Here is a 26,329-nt window from a genome sequence, read left to right as displayed (position 1 = left end):
CGATGAGACTCGAGGTGCTCAGCGCCCTCCCGGATGCACTCCCTCCAACTAGGGCGGTCTTTGGCCAGGGATTCCCAGATGTCAGTAGGGATGTTGCACTTTATCAGGGAAGCTTTGAGGGTGTCCTTGAAACATTTCCTCTGCCCACCTTTGGCTCGTTTGCCGTGAAGGAGTTCCGAGTAGAGCGCTTGCTTTGGGAGTCTCGTGTCTGGCATGCGGACAATGTGGCCTGCCCAGCGGAGCTGATCAAGTATTGGAGCATTTACACATTGCGGTTGGGCGCCATGCTATTTAAGTCTCCGATGAAGCATCTGCTTCAGGTGAGGTGGGCCGGGGTGGGGGTGAAGGGATTTCAGTGCAGAGCTTTACTGCATCGTAAGTGGGTCAGAAACATCAGCCCAAATGTTGAAGACATTTTTTAAGTGTTGCCATTTTTTCCGTTGGACCAGCTTCCCTAAAGCAATCTTCCTTCTGTCCACTTCCCGAGAACCTCAGCAATGCTGGATGCCTGGGACAGAGAGGCCTCCCTTGTGCCCAGCATTGCTTTGGCACAAATGACAGGAAAAACATTGGAATTTGGGCCCGAACATCCGGGGGCGGTAACCTTCCAGGCCCGTTAACGTCCGGGCGGAGGTCCCGCCCCCAGTGTGGCATTGCCTATTGCGCCCCTCTAAATAGGCAGAGCACGGTCCCACGCGCTCCACCTCGTAGAAAGGGCACTCCCGAGGCGTAAGCGCAGGCCTGAGGTCAGCGAGGCACTGAACAGGACAGCACTACACGGCTGCTCCGCATAGCGTTGGCACGCCACAACGCCCCTCCCCTTCATTTATCGGGGAGGGCCCCTGCGGACCCTCTGCATGGGCCTTTGGTGGCCACCATTGGACCACCAGAGACAATCCCGAGCGGGCTGTGACCTGGCAAGCTGCATGATGGTGGACTGGTCGAGATGGGGCGCAAAGGGGGCGGTGTGGGGGCGGTGTGGGGGTCAGCGCCCACGGTGATGGCGTGATCGGCGGGTGTGCCCCAGTCCAGGGAGTAAATCGCGGGCATGGCTCAAACTCCAAATCGCCCCCAAAATCTCGGGTGCAATTCTGCCCCAGAAGCCAGCCCCCCGGGCGAAAAGCCAATTGCATCCCGTTAGCGCTTACCGGCAGCACTAATGGGGTGCAAAAATGGGGGAAATTTTGATCCCATTGTACGTCCCTTATTTTCAGGGTGTAATAATACGCTCAACCCCACTTCAATTGGAATATCTGACGGGGGAGTGGGTGGGCAAGGAAGCAACAACATCTTGCATTTATATAGTCTCTTTAGTGTAGGAAAATGTTCCCAAGGCTTGAGCGTAATCAGACAAAATATGATACTGAGCCAAAGACGCAGACGTTGGGACAGGTGACCAAAGGCTGGTTAAAGTGGTCGGTTTTAAGGGGTGTCTTAATGGAGGAGAGAGATGGGTAGGGAGATTTAGGGAGGGAATTCCAGAGCTTAAGGCCTGGACAGAAAGAAGGAAAGAACTTGCATTTTTATGATCTCAGGACGTCCCAAAGCGCTTTACTGCCAATGAAATACTTTTGAAGTGTAGTCACTGTCGTAATGTAGGAAACACGCCAGCCAATTTGCACACAGCAAGCTCCCACACACAGCAATATGATAATGAAGTTGATTGAAGGCATGGCTACCAATGATGGGGCAAAATAAATCAGGGATGCACAAGAGGCCAGATTGGACGAACACAGAATTCTCGGAGGATTGTAGGGCTGGAGGAGGTTACAGAGATAGGGAGGGGAGCCAGGGACCCAACATAATCAAATCTCAACCTAAATTTAGCCCCATCGGCCAAGATAATGATGTTTTTCAGCCTCCGGCTCCCATAATTTGTCGGCTCAAAAGTCTGCTTTTCAAGACAGAAGTCCATTTCTCCTACCTTACTCAAACGTCTTATGACGTGCCGGTATTAATTATTAGGGGTGGGTGAGGGGGAGGGAAGAAAGATGTGGGAACGGTAGAGCTGCATTAAACCTGGAAGAGGGAAGGAATTCTCTGAGTGGGAATCTGTATATATGAACCTCTGAGTGGAAGGGAGAATGTGCATCTCGAAATGAGGCATTGGAGGGAATGAGGACTCGCACTCAGCAGAGCAGAGGAAAGATTGAGTAGATTGGGCCTGTATTCTCTGGAGTTTAGAAGAATAAGAGGCAATCTCATTGGAATGTATAAGATTCTGATGGGGGATTGACAGGGTAGATGCTGAGAGGTTGTGTCCCCCTGGCTGGAGAGTCTAGAACTAGGGGTCACAGTCTCAGGATAAGGCGTAGGCCATTTAAGGCTGAGATGAGGAGGAATTTCTTCACTCAGAGGGTTGTGAATCTTTGCAATTTTCTACCCCAAAGGGCTGAGTCATTGAGTATATTCAAGGCTGAGATCGACTTTTAGGACACGAGAGGATTTATGGGATTATGGAGATCAGACAGGAAAGTGGAGTTGAGGTGCAAGATCAGACGTGATCTTATTGAATGGCGGAGCGGGCTCGAGGGGCTGTATGGCCGACTCCTGTTCCTAATTCTTATGCTCTTATGAGCCTGGGAAAGAAGGCAGGTGATCCAGGGTGAGTGAGAGAGAACCTGTCGAAGTGATCTTAGTCCCTCAGCATGCTTCCTGCTCACAAATAATAAAACAAAGCGACAGAAATCTCATCAGTGAAGTGCCATAAATCCTGAAGATTTATTAATATTCATTAGTATTCCACCCGGGATTATTAACCTGGGGCCAGATGCAATTAATTTCTCACTTGAGCCTGCTGAGTTGCCTCAAAAAAAAAGTTTTAAGAATACAGAATGAAGCACTTCTGACCTACCTGAATGCAGCCGAGAGATTTTTCAGATCACTTGCTACTTAATGCTGAATGCTAGCCACACATTTACATTTTTGATCTGAACAGCTACACTGCTTGTGCTCCTCCCAGGGAGCTTTGGTAAATTTTGGTATTGATCAATGTGTGCAGTCGGAGAGGATAAGCCCGCTCCCTATCTCTGTAGCTGCCTGCAGCCCGACAACCCTCCGAGATTAACTCTCCTGCAACTCTATACTCATTGGAATTTAGAATAATGAGTGGTGATCTTATTGAAACCTGTAAGATTCTGGGGGGTGGGGGCTGAGGCTTGACAGGGTAGACGCAGAGAGGATGTTTCCCCTCCTGGGGAATCTAGAACTAGGAGGCATAGTCTCAGAATAAAGGGTCGCCCATTTAAGGCGGAGATGAAGAGGAATTACTTCTCTCAGAGGGTCGTGAATCTTTGGAATTCTCTGCCCCAGAGAGCTGTGGGGGCTGGGTCATTGAATATATTCAAGATGGAGATAGACAGATTTTTGAACGATAATGTTCAAGGGTTATGGGGAGTGGGTGAGGATGTGGAGTTGAGGCCAAGATCAGATTAGCGATAATCTTATTGATTGGCAGAGCAGCCTCAAGGGGCCAAATGGCCAACTCCTGCTCCTATTTCTGATGTTCTTTTGAGATCTCTGCGCTCTTCGAATTCTGGCCTCTTGAACATCCCCAATTTCCAGCACTCCACCATCAGTGGGTGTGCCTTCAGTTGCCTGGGCCCCAAGCTCTGGAATTCCCTCCGTAAACCTCCCCTTCTCTCTCTTCTCCTTTCAGTCGCTCCTTTAAAACCTACCTCTTTGACCAAGCATTTGGTCACCTGTCCTCAGATCGCCTGAGGTGGCTCGGTGTCAATTTATTTTTCGGCAACGCTCCTGTGAGTCGGATTGGAATGTTAAAGGCGCTATATAAAATGCAAGTTGTTGTTGCTTGCGTTCATTGCCAGTATCTGACCTGCGGTTCCCAGCACGGGATCAGACAAGGCATGATTTTTAAAATTCCGAAGCTTTTCAGACGTCACACCCAAAACTGGATGTTGGCAACCCTACTCGAGCACCATCATAGTGGGTACATCGAAGGCCATGCCCCCTACCCACCCCCTGCCAAAGAAACCGAGCATCTGAGATTATTTGGGGCGACCTTGTAATGAGGGAAATTTCGGACCCCTTAAGTGAAGTTCTGCAGCAAACATGACACAGCAGTGGAGGGTGGTGTGACAGTCAGCCAAGATCTAAGAGATGGAATTTAACACTAATGAATGTAAAAGATGCCACATTAAGCCTCCCTGATAAAGTGCAACATCCCCACTGACACCTGGGAGTCCCTGGCCAAAGACCGCCCTAAGTGGAGGAAGTGCATCCGGGAGGGCGCTGAGCACCTCGAGTCTCATCGCCGAGAACATGCAGAAGTCAAGCGCAGGCAGCGGAAAGAGCGTGCGGCAAACCTGTCCCACCCACCCTTTCCCTCAACGACTATCTGTCCCACCTGTGACAGGGACTGTGGTTCTCGTATTGGACTGTTCAGCCACCTAAGGACTCATTTTAAGAGTGAAAGCAAGTCTTCCTCTATTCCGAGGGACTGCTTATGATGATGATTGGTTGAAAATATACAGGGCCTACGGATATACAAAATTGATGGGAAGGTAAAGACTAGCTCGTCCATCAAACCTGCTCCACATACCATGATGGCCGGAGTATCATTTCTTCGACTACGCCTGGAAAACCCGCGACCTCTACCGCCTAGAGGGACAAGGGCAGCAGGTGCATGGGAACACCACCACCTCCACATTCCCATCTAAGTCACAACCAGCCTGACTTGGAAATATATCGGCCGTTCCTTCATCGTCGCTGGGTCAAAATCCTGGAGCTCCCTCCCTAACAGCACTGTGGGAGCACCTTCACCACACGGACTGCAGTGGTTCAAGAAGGAAGCTCACCTTCTCAAGGGGCAATTAGGGGAATGGCAATAAATGCTGGACTTGCTGGCGATGCCCACATCCCAGGAACCAATAAAAAAAAACAACATGGCTTAGCACGTCCTCCCTTTCTCTCCTCCTCGTCTTCCCTCCCGCCACTCGCTGCAGCCATGTAATCATCTGGGAAAAGCCAAAAATAAAATCAGAGGATAAACCCAGAACCAATAAGGGAAAAAGTACTGTGGGAAAATTCCCCTCCGACCCTCTCAGGTGAACAAAGCCACTCCAGGAGATCACACGGACCAGGTGTTGCCTAGGTGTTGCCAGAGACAGTGGATGCATTGGTTGTGGTCTACCAGAGTTCCCTGGATTCTGTGGCGGTCCCGGTGGATTGGAGGCTTGCAAATGTGGCGCCCCTATTTAAAAAAGGAGGCAGACAAAGGGCTGGAAACTATAGACCAGTTGGCCTGGCATCTGTCGTTGGGAGGGTGCTGGAGTCCATTATTGGGGAGGCGGTGGTGGAACATTTGGAAAAGCATAATTCAGTCAAGCAGAGTCCGCATGGTTTTATGAAGTGGAAATCGTGTTTGACAAATTTGCTGGAGTTCTTTGAGGATGCAATGAGCAGGGTGATGAGGGGGAATCAGTGGATTTGCTGTATTTGGATTTTCTGAAGGCATTCAATAGGGTGCCAAATGGGAGGTTACTGCACAAGATGGAAGCTCACGGGGTTGGTGGTAGTATGTTAGCGTGGATGGAGGATTGGCTAACTAACAGAAAGCAGCGAGTCGGGGTAAATAGAAACATATAAAATTCTGACGGGATTGGACAGGTTAGATGCCGGAAGAATGTTCCCGATGTTGGTGAAGTCCAGAACCAGGGGTCACAGTCTAAGGATAAGCCATTTAGGACCGAGATGAGGAGAAACTTCTTCGCTCAGAGAATTGTGAACCTGTGAAATTCTCTACCACAGAAAGTTGTTGAGGCCAGTTCATTAGATATATTCAAAAGGGAGTTAGAGGTGGCCCTTACGGCTAAAGGGATCAAGGGGTATGGAGAGAAAGCAGGAATGGGGTACTGAAGTTGCATGATCAGCCATGATCGCGTTGAATGGTGGTGCAGGCACGAAGGTCTGAATGGCCTCCTCCTGCACCTATTTTCTATGTTTCTATAACGGCACTTGCCTTTCTAATAAAGACACTTACCTACTAGGAATGGAGTGAAGGACACTCAGAAAGAGAATCATAGCAGGCATGTGAACTTAAACCCCAGACAAATGCAGTAAAGAAGTTAATAAGGTTAATAATTTATTGGGCTACATAGTCCGAATAGATAGTGTAGACCTTGACAAGCTTTTACACCTTGTGCAGATTTGTAGAGCCAGAGGACACAGCCTGCGCTCAAAGGTGGGGGTAAATCCAAAATTAATAGAACCATAGAAATTTACAGCGCAGAAGGAGGTAATTTCAGCCCATCGTGTCCGCGCCGGCCGACAGAACCACACGGCCCTCGGTCAGCAGCCCTGAAGGTTACATATAAACCTATGAACAATGGTGGAAAGGTAAAGAGCACCCAGCCCAACCAGTCCATCCCACACAACTGCAACACCCCCTGCACCGCAACATTTTACACTCCACCCCAACCGGAGCCATGTGATCTCCTGGGAGAGGCAAAAAAACAGATTTAAACAACCCAGGCCAATTGGGGAAAAAAAATCTGCGAAAATTCTTCTCTCACCTATCCAGGCGATCGAAAACTAATCCAGGAGATCACCCTGGCAGTATTCGATTCCCTGCAGTACTTACCATCATATCTGCGCCAGCCAACAAGAGGTTATCCAGTCTAATCCCACTTACCCAGCTCTAGGTCCGTAATCCTGCAGGTTACGATGCTTCAAGTGCCCATCCAAGCACCTTTTAAATGTGGTGAGGGTTTCTGCATCCAGCACCCTTCCAGGCAGCGAGTTCCAGACCCCCACAACCCTATGCGTGAAAAAGCCTCCCCTCAAAACCCCTCTAAACCTACCACCAACCACCTTAAAACTATGCCCCCTCGTAATTGACCCCTCCACCATGGAAATAGGCACTTGCTATCCACTATATCCAGGCCCCTCAATACTTTAGACACCTCAATGATGTCTCCTCTCAGCCTCCTCTGTTCCATTGAGAACAAACCCAATCTGTCCTCGTAGCTAAGGTTCTCCATTCCAGGCAGCATCATCGTAAATCTCTTCTGCACCCTCTCCAGTGCAATCACTTTCTTCCTATAATGCGGCGACCAGAACTGCGGAAACATTCAGTGAGCGACTGGTCAATTAATGGAGCAGGCTCCGTGGGGAGACAGTGGAAGCAGTTAGTATTGATTCATTCAAATGCAAATGGAGTTATTTCGGAAAATAACATTTTGGGATATAGTATATCAGTAATTTGAGTTATTACGTGCAGTGAGTGTGGCGTGCTTGAAAGGAACGTGTGACTTTGGACCTTCAAAGCTCTCCACCACTGCGAGCTTTTCCTCGCCTCATGTCTGAGTCTGTTGTCAACTAATTGATTTATAAAAAGAATGAAAGACTTGCATTTCTATAGCGCCTTTCACGACCACCCGACATCTCAAAGCGCTTTACAGAAAATGAAGTACTTTTGGCGTGTAGCCACTGTTGTAATGATGGGAAACTGTGGATATATGACGAGTCAACAACTCCATTATCGGAGTATCGTGGGACTACCAGGATGATAGAAGGCGAATTAGATGGACCTTGGACTTTCTTCATCCAGCAATTCCGATGTAACAGTACAGCATCGTCTATAGAATTTATGCTATGGCTTTACAATGCACTGGGCAGGCCACACTGAGAATATAATGTTCAAGTTTGCTTGCCATGCCCCAAAAAAGATTTTTCTCTATTGGCAAGGGTATAAAAATGGCAGCGAGATGGATTCCAAGAGTAAGAATGTTGAGTTACAAGATAAGAGGTTTAGGCTTTACAGTCTAAAAGGAAGGTAGTTAAGTGAGGACTGTTACTTTAGCAATCTTGTGTGAATGTATGTCTGAATGTGTCAAGACAGAGAGCAATAGATTTTTGGATATTAAGGGAATCAAGGGATATGGGGAAGGTGGAGTTGAGGTTGAAGACAAGCCATGATTTTATTGAATGGCAGAGCAGGCTTGAAGGGCCAAATGGCCTACTCCTGCCCCTATTTCTTATGCTCTTATGTTAAGAACACAAGAAATAGGAGCAGGAGTCAGCCATTTGGCACCTTGAGCCTGCTCCCCCATTGAATAAGATCATGGCTGATCTGATCATGGACTCAGCTCCACTTTCCTGCCCACTCCCATAACCCTTTACTTCCTTATCGTTCAAAAATCTGTCTATCTCCGCCTTAAATATATTCAATGACCCAGCCTCCACAGCTCTCTGGGGCAGAGAATTCCATAGATTTACAACCATCTGAGAGATAATATTTCTCCTTGTCTCAGTTTTAAATGGGTAGCCCCTTATTCTAAGACTCTGTCCCCTAGTTTTAGTTTCCCCTTTGAGTGGAAATATCCTCTCTGCATCCACCTTGTCGAGCCCCCTCATTATCTTATAAGTTTCGATAAGATCACCTCTCATTCTTCTAAACTCCAATGAGTATAGGCCCAACCTATTCAACCTATCCTCATAAGTCAACCCCCTCATCTCCGGAATCAATCTTTTCCAAATGTCCTGCTACTGCTTCCTTAATAATGGATTCCAGCATTTTCCCAACCACAGATGTTAGGCTAACTGATCTATAGTTTCCTACTTTTTGTCTGCCTCCTTTTTTAAATAGGGGCGTTACATTTGCGGTTTTCCAATCTGCTGGGACCGCCCCAGAATCCAGGGAATTTTGGTAGATTACAACCAATGCATCTACTATCTCTGCAGTCACTTCTCTTAAGACCCTAGGATTCAAGCCATCAGGTCCAGGGAACTTGTCCGCCTTTAGTTGGAGCTATTTATTTCCCCCCACAGTGTGGGAGCTGTGAAAGGATAAACAATTAAATGAGCTCAGGAGTTTGTCGAAGCCATAATTAAATAACGTTAGGAATGCATTACAACTCCAGCAGACTTTACTTAATTATTCTTTGCAACACGCAGTTGAAAAATACAAATGGAAAACAGCGCAGGATAAAACCTGGCCAGAAGAAGTATAAAATGGAGGGGAGGCAGTATCAACTGCAATAACATTAGTGGAAAGAAATTAGTTCACAGAGGAAGAAGAAAGACAGAAATTATATAGCGCCTTTCACGACTACTGGACATCTCAAAGCTCTTTACAGCCAATGAAGTACTTTCTAAGTGTAGTGACTGTTGTAATGTAGGAAACGCGGCAGCCAACTTGTGCACAGCAAGCTCCCACAAACAGCAATGTGAAAATGACCAGATCATCTGTTTATTTGTAATGTTGATTGAGGGATAAACATTGGCCAGGTCACCAGGGGATAACTCCCTTGCTCTTCTTCGAAATAGTGCCATGGGATCTTTTACGTTCACCTGAGAGAAACCGAAACCCCGTCTTTTAATGTCTCATCTGAAAGATGGCACCTCCGACAGTGCAGCACTCCCTCAGTACTGCCCCTCTGACCATGGGATTAGAGGCAGAGGGAATAAGAACATAAGAAATAGGAGCAGGAGTAAGCCATACGGCCCCTCGAGCCTGCTCCGCCATTCGATAAGATCATAGCTGATCTGATCATGGACTCAGCTCCACTTCCCCGCCCACTCCCCATAACCCCTTATCCCCTTATCATTTAAGAAACTGTCTATTTCTGTCTTAAATTTATTCAATGTCCCAGCTTCCACAGCTCTCCGAGGCAGCAAATTCCACAGATTTACAACCCTCTGAGAGAAGAAATTTCTCCTCATCTCTGTTTTAAATGGCCGGCCCCTTATTCTAACATCATGCCCTCTAATTCTAGTCTCCCCCATCAGTGGAAACATCCTCATTGAATCCACCTCGTCTCGATAAGATCACCTCTCATTCTTCTGAATTCCAATGAGTAGAGGCCCAACCGACTCAACCTTTCCTCATAAGTCAACCCCCTCATCCCTGGAATCAACCTAGTGAACCTTCTCTGAACTGCCTCCTAAGCAAGTATATCCTTCCGTAAATATGGAAGCCAAAACTGCACGCAGTATTCCAGGTGTGGCCTCACCAATACCCTGTATAGTTGTAGCAAGACTTCCCTGCTTTTATACTCCATCCCCTTTGCAATAAAGGCCCAGATTCCATTGGCCTTCCTGATCACTTGCTGTACCTGCATACTATCCTTTTGCGTTTCATGCACAAGTACTTTCCTGTTCTGCGGCACTTTGCAATCTTTCTCCATTTAAGTAATAACCTGCTCTTTGATTTTTTTTTCTGCCAATAATCAAGAGAACTGCTTTTAATTATAATGCACTGAGGGCCAGCAGTTGGGGAAAGGTCCAAGAGGCTGATGCATATAAATCTATGAGCAGTGCATGGAAGAACAACTAGTAAAGTATGATTTGGTATAGATAAGTATAACTATTTTAATGCTGCAAAGTGAACCATGAAAAAAAGGCCAGAGGAGATAAATGTAAATGAATGATAAGTAAACTTAAAACAGGACCAGAAAGAGAATTGCTTTACTCAAAGTAATAAATGTTTGAAATAATCAACCGAGCCAAGTCATAGAGAGCATTACATTTTGACCATTCAAAGTACAATTGAATTCGGTGATGGAAGTTAAGGTTCTGGAGGGATGGGCTTCAGTGGGCCGAATGGCCTTTTGCTCATGCTTGACGAATCTTCAGGAATTTTTTGAGGATGTAACTAGCAGAGTGGACAAGGGAGAACCAGTGGATGTGGTGTATTTGGACTTTCAAAAGGCTTTTGACAAGGTCCCACACAAGAGATTGGTGTGCAAAATCAAAGCGCATGGTATTGGGGGTAATATACTGACGCGGATAGAGAACTGGTTGGCAGGCAGGATGCAGAGAGTCGGGATAAACGGGTCCTTTTCAGAATGGCAGGCAGCGACTAGTGGAGTGCCGCAGGGCTCAGTGCTGGGACCCCAGCTCTTTACAATATACATTAACGATTTAGATGAAGGAATTGAGTGTAATATCTCCAAGTTTGCGGATGACACTAAACTGGGTGGCGGTGTGAGCTGTGAGGAGGATGCTAGGAGGCTGAAGAGTGACTTGGACAGGTTAGGTGAATGGGCAAATGTATAGCAGATGCAGTATAATGTGGATAAATGTGAGGTTATCCATTTTGGCATCAAAAACACGAAGGCAGAATATTATCTGGATGGCGGCAAATTAGGAAAAGGGGAGGTGCAACGAGACCTGGGTGTCATGGTACATCAGTCACTGAAAGTGGGCATGCAGGTACAGTAGGCAGTGAAGAAGACAAATGGTATGTTGGCCTTCATAGCTAGGGGATTTGAGTATTGGTGCAGGGAGGTCTTACTGCAGTTGTGCAGGGCTTTAGTGAGACCTCACCTGGAATATTGTGTACAGTTTTGGTCTCCTAATCTGAGGAAGGACGCACTTGCTATTGAGGGAGTGCAGCGAAGGTTCACCAAACTGATTCCAGGGATGGCTGGACTGTCATATGAGGAGAGACTGGATCAACTGGGCCTGTATTCACTGGAGTTTAGAAGGATGAGAGGGGATCTCATAGAAATGTATAAGATTCTGATGGGACTGGACAGGGTAGATGCGGGAAGAATGTTCCCGATGTTGGGGAAGTCCAGAACCAGGGGACACAGTCTTAGGATAAGGGGTAGGCCATTTAGGACCGAGATGAAGAGAAACTTCTTCACTCAGAGAGTTGTTAACCTGTGGAATTCCCTGCCGCAGAGAGTTGTTGATGCCAGTTCATTGGATATATTCAAGAGGGAGTTAGATATGGCCCTTACGGCTAAGGGGATCAAGAGGTATGGAAAGTAGGAAAGGGGTACTGAGGGAATGATCAGCCATGATCTTATTGAATGGTGGTGCAGACTTGAAGGGCCGAATGGCCTACTCCTGCACCTATTTTCTATGTTTTCTATGTTTTTCTCACACTTGACATTTTTCTTCTTTTTTTTAAATGGAGATCACATATTCATCCCGTTTAGGGAACCTGAGCTTGTCTGCAAAACACTTAACCACACACAACTGAGCAGACCCATAGTCAACTTTAAGGATTGTCTGTAACTTTGCGCAAGGTATAATGATGCAGAGTTCAAGGCAGCTTTCAATCTGTTTTTTTTATTGCAGATTAGTTCATGCCTGGTCGATGACTGTTCAGTGACAGATCAGCTCCGTCTTAGAAACAGAAGAGTGCGCAAAACCAAACAAAGACCACTTATCCAGTCCAGAGTCTAGGAAATATTGCATCCCCTGATACCTCTTGTGTCCCTCCTATCAAATATTTCTCTTTGTATTTATCCAACACTTTCTTGAATTTGCTGCTGGTCTGTCCGTACTGCTTCCCTTTTGTACATCTGCATGAAGTAGTTCAATCTGAGCTTTCCTTTCACCCTCCAAAGCTTGTGGCAGTTCCAGATTGCCCCTGTAAACAGGGTATCAAGTACAAAAAAAGCAGCAAGCTCAGAGAAAAAGGTTCAGAGGTGGTACAAGTATATTGCCGCTTCGTACCTCATCACGCTCAAATTTCTGGACGTGAAGCCACAACCTTCTCACTCACAGGCAAGAGTGCTACCCACTGAGCCACACTGTGCCATGGTACTTCCCATGGGCTTGGCAAGCAGCATCACAAGAGCTGCCAGCAATTATGCCGGCAAGGAATTTTTGCAGCTGCAATACAGCTTTATATATCTCGAGAAATTGGGGGCGAGATTTTGGTAACACCCTGTCTGGGGGCAGTAACCGAGGCGAGGTGGGACATCCTGGGCCCGGTGTGGAAGTCCCACCCGGCCGCGAAATTGGGGTTACCGCCCTCCCTCCGAGAGGAAGTGACGCGCAATGCTGAGTGCTCCACGTCCTCTCCGGGGCGGGACTGGGACGGTAAGCACGCGAATTCCGCAAGCGCAACACGGAGCACCGGCGCGAGCACAGGGGGCCCTCCCCTTCCGTTAAAGGGGGCGGGCACACTTCGAGCTTTGCAGTGGGTCACCACTACGCCACCGGGGATGCGGGTTGCCGTGGTTACAGAGGCGGAGTGGCGGGCCCCATCGCCGCCGCACGATGCATAAGAAATAGGAGCAGGAGTGGGCCATGCGGCCCCCTTGAGCCTGCTCCGCCATTTAACACGATCGTGGCCGATACGATCATGGACTCGGGTCCACTTCCCTGCCCGCTCCCCTTGTTCCCGCGAGATCGTCCGCGAAAGCCCCCCCCCTGACCGGCAAAAAGGAAATTGGCGGCACGCCACCACCCCCGGACCGCGGCCCGGTTCGCGACCGACGAGGTCGGCGCTGACATCACAGGGACATCACCCAAATTTCCGCTGCGGGGGCAAAAATGGGCGGCCGCACACGGCGATGACATCACCGTCGCCAGGCGCAGCCTCCCGGGGCGCTGCCGGTTTGTGGCTCCGCTAGATCCCATGGAATTTCCCCCGGGGTGGGGGGGTGCGCGTGCCATCGGGAGGCGCAAATGATGAGAAATTCTCCCCCATAAAATTCCTCCCAAAAAAAGTCAGCATACTACCTCTCCTTTCTTTGGAAGCTCTCTCCCCTCAGCGCTCTCCACTGCCTGAATGACTCGCTGTGTACTGTTCCTCTTGTCTGCTGAGGTTGAAGTGCAGAATTAGCCGTCTCTTCCTACATCAGGATTGCTGGAGCATTCAGCCGTTCACGAGCTGGCCTTTGGCTGCCCGATGCTACTTTTTGTTCTCTCAGCAAACACGATGCAAATTTTGTGGGACGGCTGTTATTCATTTCAGTTCCCTCTAGCTGAAATAGATTGTTATGCGACCTAATATAATGTATAAATTGTTTAGAAAAGCATAAACCTCTCCTCGAAATAACTTCTTGGGAAAACTGATTATGTAAACACGATGTCCTGATTATGTAAAACTGAGAAAGGATATAGAGACACTGGCGAGGGCGCAGAGAAGATTTACAAGGACTATACCAGAAATGCAAGGGTATACCTATCAGGAAAGGATGAACAGGCTGGGTCTCTTTTCTCTTGAAAAAAGAAGGCTGAGGGGTGACCTAATAGAGGTCTTTAAAATTATGAAAGAGTGGATATCAGAGAGAATGTTTCCATTTGTGGGGAAGAGCATAATTAGAAGCCATCAATATAAGATAGTCACCCAGAAATCCAATGGGGAATTTAGAAGAAACATCCTTACCCAGAGAGTGGTGAGAATGTGGAACTCGCTACCACCAGGGAGTGGTTGAAGTGAATAGTATCGATGCATTTAAGGGGAGGCTAGACAAGCATATGAGGGAGAAGGGAATAGAGGGTTATGCTGATAGAGTTAGATGAGGAAAGACGGGAGGAGACTCGAGTGGAGCATAAACACCGGCATGGACTGGTTGGGCCGAATGGCTTGTTTCTGTGCCGTATATCCTATGAAATGTAGATCATAGAATCATATGAAGGAGGCCATTCGGCCCTTTGTACCTGTGTATGGCTCTTTGAAAGATCTATCCAATTAGTCCCTCTCCCATGCTCATTCCCCAGAGATACTGCATCCTACCCATATTGAGCACTTCTCTATCTCAAATAGAATTACACATGCATACATTCAGGATTGGACAGGTTAGATGCAGGGGTCACAGTCTAAGGATAAGGGGTAAGCCATCTAGGACCGAGATGAAGAGAAACTTCTTCACCCAGAGAATTGTGAACCTGTGGAATTCTCTCCCACAGAAAGTTGTTGAGTTCAGTTTGTTGGATATATTCAAAAGGGAGTTAGATGTGGCCCTTACGGCTAAAGGGATCAAGGGGTGTGGAGAGAAATCAGGAGTGGGGTACTGAAGTTGCAAGATCAGCCATGATCATATTGAATGGTGGTGCAGGCTCGAAGAGCGGAATGGCCTCCTCCTGCACCTATTTTCTATGTTTCTACAGCGTTGACACAGGCCATTCGGCCAAACTGGTCCATGTTTACAATCTACATGAGCCTCCTCCCACCCTACTTCATCTCACCCTATCAGCATAACCTTCTATTCCTTTCTCCCTCGTGTATTTATCTAGCTCCCCATTATATGTATCGATGCTAGTCACCTCAACTACTCCCTGTGGTCGCACATTCCGCATTCTGACCACTCTTTGATTCACTCTTTTGATTTCTCCTAAATTCCCAATTGGATTTATTAGTGATTATCTTAAACTTAACTTCCCACAAGGTTTGTAGATGTCATCTAACTGGTTAAATACACAGAGAATCCACCGGTTGACAGAGTTACAGATCAGTTTTTCAATTTATAGAATCATAAAATCATACAAATTACAACAGAAGGAGGCTATTTGGCCCATCGTGTTCATGCCATTCGAAAAAGATCTACCCAGCCTATTCCCACCTTCCAGCAGTTGGTCCATAGCCTTGTAGGTTACAGCTCTTTAAATGCATATCCAAGTACCATTTAAATGTGTTGAGGGTTTCTGTCTCTACCACCCTTTCAGGCAGTGAGTTCCAGACCCCCACCACCCTCTGGGTGAAGTAATTCTTCCTCAGCTCCCCTCTAATCCTTCTACCAACTACTTTAAATCTATGCCCCTTGGTTATTGAACCCTCTGCTAAGGGAAATCATCATCATAGGCAGTCCCTCGAAATCGAGGAAGACTTGCTTCCACTCTAAAAGCGAGTTGTCAGGTGACTGTGCAGTCCAATACGGGAATTACAGTCTCTGTCACAGGTGGGACAGACAGTGGTTGGAGGAAAAGGTGGGTGGGGCGTCTGGTTTGCTGCACGCTCCTTCCGCTGCCTGCACTTGGTTTCTGCATGCTTTCGGCGACGAGACTCGAGGTGCTCAGCGCCCTCCTGGATGCTCTTCCTCCACTTAGGGTGGTCTTTGGCCAGGGATTCCCAGGTGTCGGTGGGGATGTTGCACTTTATCAGGGAGGCTTTGAGGGTGTCCTTGAAACGTTTCCTCTGCCCACCTGGAGCTCGCTTGCCGTGTAGGAGTTCCGAATAGAGCGCTTGCTTTGGGAGTCTCGTGTCGGGCATGCGGACAATGTGGCCCGCCCAACGGAGCTGGTCGAGTGTGGTCAGTGCTTTGATGCTGGGGATGTTGGCCTGATCGAGAACACTGACGTTGGTGCATCTGTTCTCCCAGGGGATTTGCAGGATCTTGCGGAGACATTGTTGATGGTATTTCTCCAGCAATTTGAGGTGTCCACGTCTCTGAGCCATATAGGAGGGCGGGTATCACTACTGCCCTGTAGACCATAAGCTTTGTGCCAGTTTTGAGGTCCTGGTCTTCAAACACTTGCTTCCTCAGGCGACCGAAGGCTGCGCTGGCGCACTGGAGGCAGTGTTGGACCTCGCCATCGATGGCTGCTCTTGCTGATAGTAGGCTCCCGAGGTATGGAAAATGGTCCACGTTGTCCAAGGTCGCGCCGTGGATTTTGATGACTGGGGGGGCGGGGGACAGTGCTGTGTGACGGGGTCAGGTTGGTGGAAGATCATTGTCTTACGAATGTCTTATTAAGGAAATGGGTCTTTCCTATCTACTCTATCTAGACTCCTCAGAATTTTATACACCTCAATTAAATCTCCCCTCGGCCTCCTCTGTTCCAAGGAAAACAACCCCAGCCTGTCCAATCCTTCCTCGTAGCGAAAGTGTATTTATACCAGTGCAGCAGCTCTGCAGCCCATTTATGCTCTTCCTGTTGTGAAATCCTCCCCCTTTGATTGTGAGGAGATGCCACAATATCATCATCAGAGGCGGTCCCTCGTATCGAGGATGACTTGCTTCCACGCGTAAAAGGGATGAGTTCACAGGTGTTACAATGAAGGACCTAATATTCCAGATCCAGAACTAAATCTTGAAGGGTGGAAGATGCCTGTGCGTGGATTTTGTTAACATGTGGTGGCCGTTGCACACCAGCCACCACACGGGCTTGACAGAGCTAGGTCTTGGTCCAGTGGCAAGGGTTATCCAAGACGACTGGAGACCAGCTCTGCTGCACGGACCTAGTGCGCGCACACATATCGCAGTGTGGGCTGGGCCCGTGCTACCCCTGGGCCCTCGCCTCTTCTGGGCCCCGAACTCACGCCTCTCCTGGGCTCCGATCATGTCACTCCACGATCACTCGCTGCTCCCGCTGTACCTGCCAATCACCGACTTGGGTTATGGTGATGTCCAATCCAGTCACACTCCTGTAGCAGCTCGCGCTGCTCCCTCTCATGGCCCCGGGCCATTGGTGGTCTTGCAGGCCGGGACCACACCGATCCCCAGGAACACACACACATGCACACAAAGGAAAGTTGGTCACCACATGTGTAGTATATGCAAGCACTCTAATAACGACTCCACGAGGTAAGGGTATAGTATTTGAACTGTAGTGACCTTCGTCCTTTATTGCAGCTCCGAGAGTGAGGACACCAAGAGGTGAGCGCCCTTTTATACTGGGTTACCTGCAGTGTACAAGTGACCCTTAGGTCTCCAGCAGCAGCACAGAGAATCACAGAAATTTACAGCATGGAAGGAGGCCATTTCGACCCATCGTGTCCGTGCCGGCCGACCAAGAGCTACCCAGCCTAATCCCACTTTCCAGCTCTTGGTCCGTAGCCCTGTAGGTTACAAGTGCACATCCAAGTACTTTTTAAATGTGGTGAGGGTTTCTGCCTCCACCACCCTTTCAGGCAGTGAGTTCCAGGCCCTCACCACCCTCTGGGTGAAGAAATTTCTCCTCAAATCCCCTCTAAACCTCCCCCCAATTACTTTAAATCTGCGCCCCTGGTTGTTGACTCCTCCGCTAAGAGAAATAGGTCCGTCCTATCCGCTCTATCTAGGCCCATCATAATTTTATACACCTATTGAATTCCATTTGCCACTGCTCTGCCCACCTGACCAGTTCATTAATATCTTCCTACAGCTTTCTTCTTCATTATGAACCACACGGCCGATTTAAGTATCATCTGCAAACTTCTTAATCATACCCCCAACATTTAAATCAAAATCATTGATATATACCACAAAAAGCAAGGGACCCAGCACTGAGCCGTGCGGAACCCCACTGGAAACCGCCTTCCAGTCACAAAAACATCCATCAACCATTACCCTTTGCTTCCTGCCTCTGAGCCAATTTTGGATCCAACTTGCCACTTTGCTCTGGATCCCATGGGCTTTTACTTTTGTGACCAGTCTGCCATGTGGGACCTTATCAAAAGTCTTGCTAAAATCCTTATACACTACACCAAACGCACTGCCCTCATTGACCCTCCTGGTTACCGCCTCAAAAATTAAATCAAGTTGTCAAACACGACCTTCTGTTAACAAATCCAAGCGGACTGTCCTTGATTAACCTGTATCTTTCTAAATGTAGATTTATTCTGTCCCTCAGAATTTTCTCCAATAATTTTCCCACCACCGAGGTTAGGCTGACTGGCCTGTAATTACTCGGTCTATCCCTTTCTCCCTTTTTAAAGAAAATTATCACTTTAGCAGTCCTTCAGTCCTCTGGCTTCACACCTGTAACCAGAGAGGATTGGAAAATGATGGTCAGAGCCTCTGCTATTTCCTTTTTTGCTTCGCTTAACAGCCTGGGATACATTTCATCCGGGCCTGGGAATTTATCCACTTTAAAAGCTGCTAAACCCCTTTATATTTCCTCTCTCTCTATATTTATTTAATCTAATATTTCACACTCCTCCTCCCCGATTGCAATGTCTGCATCACCCCTCTCTTTTGTGAAAACAGACGCAAAGTATTCATTCAGAACCACATCCACGTCTTTCACCCCCACACACAAGATTACCTTTATAGTCTCGAAGAGGCCCCACTCTTTCTTTAGTTATCCTCTTGCTCTTATTGTATTTCTAAAACAGCTATGGTTTTCCTTAATTTTACTTGCCAAAAAATGTTTCATGCTCGCTCTTTGCTTTCCTAATTTCCTTTTTAATTGCACCCCTGCACTTTCTATAGTCCTCTAGAGTTTCTGCATTGAGCCCTCGGTATCTGTCAGAAGCCTCCCTTTATCCTACCCTGTATGTCCCTTGATATCCAGGAGGCTCTAGATTTGTTAGTCCCACCCTTTTCCTTTAAGGGAACATACTTGCTCTGTACCCTCAGGATCTCCTCCTTGAATGTCTCCCACTGCTCTGACACTGATTTACCATCCAGTAGATGTTTCCAGTCCACTGTGGCCAATTCACCTCTCAACTTATCAAAATTGGCTTTTCCCCAATTGAGAACTTTTTATTTCTGGTCTATCTTATCCATAACAACCCTAAATCTTACTGAATTACCCTCTGGTGGTACAGGTATAGTGTATACAGGGTGAAGGTACATTCAGTGGTCTAGTGTTACAGTACATGCATTAACATGCACACGTAACAACATGTTTATTTCATCCATCACAATCAAAGGGTATCAGCCGGGGACTGAAACCTCCCACAGATAACAACCAGCCCACACTCACTGTGAAGGCCCGAGCTCAACCAATGACCGTTTGTCTGAGATATCCGAGGGCGCTCGGTGCTTGTGAAATAACAAGGATTTGAAGACTTCACGAGAAGAGCAGGCAGGAGAACATCGGTGAGAAAAAACAATTGGACCTGGGGTTGGTTACAGTGCTGTCATAGCGTGGGACCATTAGAGAATTGTAGTGAGCTCCGATTACAGGGCTAACAGTATAACAACAATAATTTGCATTTATATAGTGCCTTTAACATCATAAAACATCCCAATGAAGCAAAGGGACCTGAACCTGTCACAAATTAGTCATTAATTGTCAAAAAATGGAGTAAACAAGAACAAGAATAATTGAGAGGGAGAGAGAAAACAGTTATTGGTTGTGACATCACCTTCTTGGTTCAGCACTTCATCGTACTTCAGATGATACCTGGTAACCATGGAAGATTTTATCAAATCATACAAGCTTTACCCTAAAGCACCTTACAAGTTAGTAATTACCGTTGGCGATATTAGCAGATGAACATTTAACACATTGGTATGACGAGAGAGCACTATCCAATCGAATTCCTCCCCCAATTTGTGCCCCCGATTGGAGTAAACACATTTTGGCAATTACACTCCAGTCTTCCCTTGTTCTTCGTATTCTTTTATTTACTTATTTCTCATTCTTCGGATGAGATGTTAAACCGAGGCCCCGTCTGCCCTCTCAGGTGGACGTAAAAGATCCCACTGCACTATTTTGAAGAAGAGCAGGGGGAGTTATCCCCGGCGTCCTGGCCCATATTTATCCCTCAATCAACATCACAAAAAAACAGATTATCTGGGTCATTATCACATTGCCGTTTGTGGGAGCTTGCTGTGCGCAAATTGGCTGCCGCGTTTCCCACATTACAACAGTGATTACACTCCAAAAAGTACTTCATTGGCTGTAAAGCGCTTTGAGACGTCCGATGGTTGTGAAAGGCGCTGTAGAAATGCAAGTCTTTTCTTTTCTTCTTTAACTTTTGTTAGTCTTTGTTGGAAGATTCTCGAGGGTCTGGAGATAAAAAGCAATTTGTTATTACCATATCAATTTGAGTGTTTATTCGAACATAACCGGGAGAGAGAGAGAGAGCTTTTTGACTTGGGATCGTAGAGTTGGAATGGGGGGGCACTACGGGCTATCCAGGCGGCAGAGGGAGTTGCCCATGCGTGGCCGCGTGTGTCTGTCGACGTCTGCTGGTGTAAGGTAACAATGAAGAAACACAACAGGGATTAAATGACTGAAAAACAGAGCAGCCTGGTTGGACGCCTTGGCTGGCATGTGCTCTCCATTTTCATCAGCCAAATGAGGTTTTCCATCGCTGCCCTGCATTGATCTTCCCTGCACTAGAAATTCAAATATTAAAGCACTCTCTTCCAGTGAGCGCATCCATAATGGAAATCTGCAAATCGGGTAGAAAGCGCAATGGGATATAAAGAAAACAGAAGTTTCCAATGCTCAGCATAGAGTGAACGACCATTCTCTTTTTCATACTTTAATAGTTGTAGGGCAATATAAATATTTCATCTTTTTAAAAAAAAAAATAACCATTGAAAAGCTTTAAAGGGGGTATTCGCATTCTGATGCTGCCTCTGTGAGCATCCCGGGCAGGGAGGGGGGGGCAGTAATGGCTCTGGAAATGGTTCATCATCATCATCATCGTCATCATAGGCAATCCCTTGAAATCGAGGAAGACTTGCTTCTACTCTTTTAAAAAAAAAAAATAAGTTCTCAGGTGACTGAACAGTCCAATACGGAAATTACAGTCTCTGTCACAGGTGGGGCAGATAGTCATTGAGGGAAAGGATGGGTGGGACAGGTTTGCCGCACGCTCGTTCCGCTGCCTGCGCTTGGCTTTTGCATGCTCTCGGCGACGAGACTCGAGGTGCTCAGCGCCCTCCCGGATGCACTCCCTCCACTGAGGGCGGTCTTTGGCCAGGGACTCCCAGTTGTCAGTGGGGATGTTGCACTTTATCAGGGAGGCTTTGAGGGTGTCCTTGAAAGTTTCCTATGCCCACCTGGAGCTCGCTTGCCGAGTAGGAATTCCGTGTCGAGCACTTGCTTTGGGAGTTTCGTGTCAGGCATGCGAACAATGTGGCCCGAGCTGGTCGAGTGTGGTCAGTGCTTCAATGCTGGGGATGTTGGCCTGGTTGAGGGCGCCAACATTGGTGCGTCTGCCCACCCAGGGGATTTGCAGGATCTTGCGGAGACATCGTTGGTGGTATTTCTCCAGCGATTTGTGGTGTCTGTTGTATATTGTCCACGTCTCTGAGCCAAGAAATGGTTACCGCTCGTGCGGCCAGCTTTTAACCGGGACATTTGGTGCCGGTTTTGTGGCAGTGCTGAGCAGTACCGCCCGGGAGCGCCTTACCGGTGTGCTACGTCCTCGGTTTCAACTGCGATGTGAAATTTGGTTGGAGTGTCGCCCGTAGAACCCTTTAGTGGGACCGTCTGGGAAAGCAGACGGTCCGAGCTGTTCCGGACGCAGTGAGGGAAGGAATGACTGCACACGGTAAATGTGATTGTTTTTTTTTGTTTGGTTTCTTTTTTGCGATTTATCTTTATTTGAGGTCAGTAATATATCGGGAATGTTTTGTGTCCTGATTTTTTTTTCCCAAGGGAGGCCTTTCTTAGGACGCTCCGAAGCTGGCTCTTTAGCAACGGATTTTCGCTTGCTCAGCCGGCCTAGCGCCCTGAGAGAGGACACCTCCCTTAGCGCTCCGCCCCACACTCAGGGCCCAGCTGCTGAATTTTGTGGCTGCCGACGCAAACCATTTCCTGGCACAAAATTTACCGTCCCGCCGCCATTAGCGGCTGAAAAAACCTCTAACCGAATATCCAGCCCGTAGTGTTTGAAAATGTTTCCCCTTTTCATTTTGGGGCTCACAAAGTAACTAGAGAAATCTTGTCAAAATACATCACTTGCTCATGATGTCATGAAGATATGAATAATAAAACAAAAACTATTCTATGAAGAGGAGAATTTCAGTGGAGCAGTGATTTTTTGATACTCCTTCAAGAAGCATCAACCAATAATCCGGATTATGTTAACGTGTTAACTATGTTAACCAAGGCTAGTTAACAAATTATTCAGATAGTGCAGGATTTTAAAAAGACTTGCATTTATATAGCGCCTTTCACCACCACCGGACGTCTCAAAGTGGCTGCTCTATTTTTCAGTCATTTAATCCCTGTTGTGTTTCTTCATTGTTACCTTACACCAGCAGACGTCGACAGACACACGCGGCCACGCATGGGCAACTCCCTCTGCCGCCTGGATAGCCCGTAGTGCCCCCCATTCCAACTCTACGATCCTAAGTCAAAAAGCTCGCTCTCTCTCTCTCTCCCGGTTATGTTCAAATAAACACTCAAATTGATATGGTAATAACAAATTGCTTTTATCTCCAGACCCTCGAGAATCTTCCAACAAAGACTCACAAAAGTTAAAGAAGAAAAGACTTGCATTTCTACAGCGCCTTTCACAACCACTGGACGTCTCAAAGCGCTTTACAGCCAATGAAGTACTTTTTGGAGTGTAGTCACTGTTGTAATGTGGGAAACGCGGCAGCCAATTTGCGCACAGCAAGCTCCCACAAACAGCAATGTGATAATGACCCAGATAATCTGTTTTTTTGTGATGTTGATTGAAGGATAAATATTGGCCAGGACACCGGGGATAACTCCCCTACTCTTCTTCAAAATAGTGCCACGGAATCTTTTACATCCACCTGAGAGGGCAGACAGGACCTCGGTTTAACGTCTCATCTGAAAGACGGAACCTCCGACAGTGCAGCGCTCCCTCAGCACTGTACTGGGAGTGTCAGCCGAGATTTTTTTTGAGCTCAAGTCCCTGGAGTGGGATGAGAGTACTCGGGGACTTTGATATCAATTGGAACTTCGACATCTCTTTAATGCTAATATAATGAGTTTGGTTTCCTGTTGCATGCCAAACAGTCCTTTCCCCCTCAACAACACTCTATAAAACCCAGTTTAATCCAATACCCGAGTACTGCTCCCATTCTAGTACTCCTGCCCCGCCCCCCCCCCCTCCACCTGCCCCTCCCACTCCTGGACAGGCTACAAGAAACAGGTTGTTGTCTGATGGGCAATGCATCCTTCAGCTCTAGCCTCCAACCTCTCTTGCGATACAACCATTCTTGTGTTTCTCTTATTTTATTAAAAGGTCACTGCTCCACTGAACATCTCCTCTTCATAGAATGACACAGTAGGGAAGGAGGCCATTTGGACCATCGTGCCAGTGCCGAAATTCTAATGCCTCCCCGCTCTATTCCAACTCAAAAACTGTGCAACTGCTTACCTCTCGCAGTCTTACCCCGTTGTGTCCGAATGCACACTAAAGTTGGTGTGGTAATAATGGCCCCAAGTTTCGTGCCGCGGCGAAAACGGCGCATCTCCGAGCTGGGCGCCTGTTTTTCGCGCCGAAAACTGCGCCTAAAAAAAAAATCTGATATTCTCGAGCCCCTTGGAGCTCGATGTCTGCTTGGCGCGGTGCGCTCTTCGCAGCAGGGGGCGGGTACAATTTAAATTAGCCTTCGTGGTGCCGGCAACCCTGCGCGTTGGAGCGTGCGCGCACGCGCAGTCTCACACAAACATTGGCACTCGGCCATTTTTTTAAATACTGCAGAAAAAGTGAAGATTTGTTTCTTGGACCCCTGCAAAGGCTTGTAATTTAATTTTTTTTGATATTTCTGTGTGTGAGGGAGTGCTTTTAGCAGCACTGCTGAATAAATCACCTGCTGAAATCAGTGAGTTCAGCTTTTCACTGCTAAACTTGCAGAACCGGTGCTGCATTGGTGCATGCAAATTAAGGACTGTGTGTTTGGAGAAATAAGAGTGCCAATTCAACTTTGCAATAATACGTGGTGTTGACAATGCAGCACCCATTCTGCAAATTTAAATATAAAACTGTCGATGTGGCTGCCTCTCCCTGTCCAAATGGCCTCAGTCCCCCTCACAGCTCGAAGGCTGCTGCTGTATCTTCGGCTGCCGGCCAGCCACTGACGCCGCTGATATCCTATGGCCGAATGGCCTCACGTCCGTCCGCTGCTGATTCTTTGGCTGCCGGCCAGCCACTGACGCCGCCCCTAAAGCGTGGCCGAATGGCCTCAAGAACCTTAATGAGCTGCGTGTGTCCTGCGTTGATTCTTCGGCTGCCGGCCAGCCACTGACGCCGCTGATATCTCATGGCCGAATGGCCTCGCGTCGGTCCGCTGATTCTTCGGCTGCCGGCCAGCCACTGACGCCGCTGCTATCTCATGGCCGAATGGCCTCGGGTCAGTCCGGTGCTGCTTCTTCGCGGCCAGCCACGACGAGAATGAAGGCCTGCCTCAAGCACTGCAGCTCAGCTCGAAGCTTGCTGCCGCTGCCGTCGGGACACTGACGCCACACCGCTGCCTGTCTCCAACACGAAAGGCCTGCCTGAAGCACTTTCACACAGGTAGGAACATGGTTTATTTAATCTTTTCTTTGCTTATAAATTTTTATTCAGGTTGGATTTATTTGTATAATATTTGTATAAGTATAACTAAGGATTGATTGTAGAATTTAATGACTTCCCTTCCCCCCCCCCCTCCCCTCCCCCCCCACCTCGTTCCCTACGCCTAATTTGTAACCTACGCCTGATTTTCTAAAGTGTCGACAAGGTTTTTTCGAGCGTACAAAAATCTTCACTTACTCCATTCTAAGTTAGTTTGGAGTAAGTTTTCACTGACGAAACTTTAGAAATCAGGCGTAAGTGGCCGGACACGCCCCCTTTTGGGAAAAAAAAATTCTGTTCCAAAGTGAAACTGTTCTGCCTGACTCGAATTGGAGCAAACTAAATGTGGAGAATTCTGATTTCTAAGATACTCCGTTCTACACCAGTTGCTCCTAAAAATCAGGAGCAAATCATGTGGAAACTTGGGGCCATTGAGCTGCTTTTATCTCCAGGCCCTCTCGAATCTTACAACAAAGAATAGTAAAAGTAATAGAAGAGAAGACATTGGAGTGTAATCCAGAATGATTCCTGAGCTGTGATGACATCATCCTTCACATTCTTCTTCCTTTCTGCATTCTCATGTTGAAATTGAGACCCAATACACCATCTCCTCCAATTCAATCTTTCCAATGACTTCAAAAGTGCAGAGCTGCATACCAACCCCACCCCTGACACACTCTCTTCTTTTCCTCCTGAATTCTATAGGCTTCTAAAAGTCAACCATGTCTCCATATTACACAGTATTTGACATAAGAAATAGGAGCAGGAGTGGGCCATTTGACCCCTCGAGCCTGCTCCGCCATTCAATAAGATCATGGCTGATCTGATCATGGACTCAGCTCCACTTCCCCGCCCGCTACCCATAACCCTTTACTCCCTTATCGCTCAAAAATCTGTCTATCTCCGCCTTAAATATATGCAAAGACCCAGCCTCCACAGCTCTCTGGGGCAGGGAATTCCACAGATTTACAACCCTCAGAGAAGAAAACCCTCCTCGTCTCAGTTTTAAATGGGCAGCCCCTTATTCTAAGACTATGTCCCCTAGCTTTAGTTTCCCCTATGAGTGGAAATATCCTCTCTGCATCCACCTTGTCGAATCCCTTCATTATCTTGTATGTTTCATTAAGATCACCTCTTATTCTTCTGAACTCCAATGTGTATAGGCTCAACCTATCCTTACAGCACAGAAACAGGCCATTGGGCCCAACGGGTCCGTGCCGATGTTTATGCTCCACACTAGCCTCTTCCCACCCCTCTTTATCTCACTCCGTCAACATATCCTTTTATTGTTTTCTCCCTCATGTGTTTATCTATTTTTTCTTTAAGTGCATCTATATTATTCGCCTCAACTATTCCTTATGACAGTGAGTTCCACAGTCTCACCACTCTCTGGGTAAAGAAGTTTCTCCTGAATTACCGATTGGATTTATTAGTGACTGTCCTATATCTGTGGCCACAAGTGAAAGTGTCCTCTCT

The sequence above is a fragment of the Pristiophorus japonicus genome, chromosome 17 (assembly GCF_044704955.1).
Source record: "Pristiophorus japonicus isolate sPriJap1 chromosome 17, sPriJap1.hap1, whole genome shotgun sequence".
Lineage (NCBI taxonomy): Eukaryota > Metazoa > Chordata > Chondrichthyes > Pristiophoridae > Pristiophorus > Pristiophorus japonicus.
The sequence above is the reverse complement of the archived record's forward strand: the minus strand, read 5'-3'. Positions refer to the sequence as shown.